Raw genomic sequence first — 1,497 nt, 5'->3', positions numbered from 1 at the left:
TTGGGTGTGCTGCCGGTATTCAGCGTCGTTTATGCACGATATTTCGACAGCCTGACTCGTTATTTTCGTCAGGTGCTACCTGAGACTGATCGTCGAATGTTTTTTCATACATTTCATTCTTTCCTCGGACGAAGCGTATTCTAATGCTTGAAAGAATGCACTTTTGCAGCCAGTGACTTAACTGTAAGGGTAGGCGGTTTTGTTTGATTTGGTATACGACATTAATTATATTGGTGCGGGATTTGGTGAATACTGGTTGTCTGTTTGATTGTCCCAAATGGGAATTTGGAGGATGTTGGAAACGGTCCCGGCAGTCGCTCTGCGTCCAAGGGGAAATTTCCATGAAACCCAGGCTGGAACCGCTCGTGTTTCCACCTTAGTGTTGTAGTACTTTTCTTCTGGGTCCTGCTCCACTGGGGAAGGTCCTCGTCACTAGCTTGGCCATCTCTGTGTGTATTTCCCTGCAGGACAGCTGCCTTTCTTCTGTCGTAACGTGGTGCTGGTGTTTGATTTTCAGCGTTGCTTGCATCTATTGTTCTGCGTGCTTCTTAAGAGTCCCTAGCGCTTTCCTTCATTAAATTCTTCGTTTGTATTTGCCCGTTGCCTGACCGTTTCCAGTCCGGTGCTGTTCCAAGTGTTCCCTCTACGATGATTTGCCGCTAGAAACGTTCTTAGGCGTTCCCCCTTTCGGTATGTTGCTCCAGGCCAAGCGTTGGTGTTTCGTCTTTGGTCCAGTGAAGCCGTCCGTTTTCGGCCTAGTACGATTCTAAGTGTTCCGTCTGTGTTCTGCTCCCACTGGAAGCACAATCTTCGGTCGGATGTGTCTGGTGCTCTGGATTTCGATTCCCATGTCCACAGTACCATTTCTTCCTTTTGTTGAGCTCTGCCGGCATGCTGCGTTTTCCGTAACTCCAGTGTAGGATTCCAGGCTCTACTGTGTTGGTAACCAGTGTCCCGGTTCACGACGTTTTCAGTCACCTTTATCTTTATACACACTCTTATAACATTCTCCCAGTAACTGGTGGGCAACGGCCTTGCCACAGTGGATACACCGGTTCCCGTCAGATCACCGAAGTTAAGCGCTGTCGGGCATGGCCAGCGTTTGGATGGGTGACCATCTGGGACGCCATGCGCTGTTGCCATTTTTCAGGGTGCACTCAGCCTCGTGATGCCAATTGAGGAGCTACTCGACCGAATAGTAGCGGCTGCGGTCAAAGAAAACCATCGTAACGACCGGGAGAGCGGTGTGCTGACCACACGCCCCTCCTATCCGCATCCTCAGCTGAGGATGATACGGCGGTCGGATGGTTCTGATGGGCCACTTGTGGCATGAAGACGGAGTGATAAGTATCTGGTGGTCTGTGCCAGAACCGCCGTTTCATCACAGTACAAGGAATAACAAGAATTACAGACAGTGCTCGGCAATGGCTGACACAGTTGTTGTCTTAGGTCGGGTATGTCTCCGATATTCTTTGTATTTGATGTCCACTGTTCTAG

At 49.7% G+C, this 1,497-nt stretch overlaps 1 pseudogene; it reads left to right on the top strand.

Annotated features, from left to right (window-relative positions):
- The first annotated feature begins 1,024 nt into the window (after positions 1 to 1,024).
- Positions 1,025 to 1,142, top strand: LOC124607798 (annotated as a pseudogene).
- The last annotated feature ends 355 nt before the right edge of the window (positions 1,143 to 1,497 follow it).

Source organism: Schistocerca americana, chromosome 3, assembly GCF_021461395.2.
Source record: "Schistocerca americana isolate TAMUIC-IGC-003095 chromosome 3, iqSchAmer2.1, whole genome shotgun sequence".
Classification (NCBI taxonomy): Eukaryota; Metazoa; Arthropoda; class Insecta; order Orthoptera; family Acrididae; genus Schistocerca; species Schistocerca americana.
The sequence above is the reverse complement of the archived record's forward strand: the minus strand, read 5'-3'. Positions and strand labels throughout refer to the sequence as shown.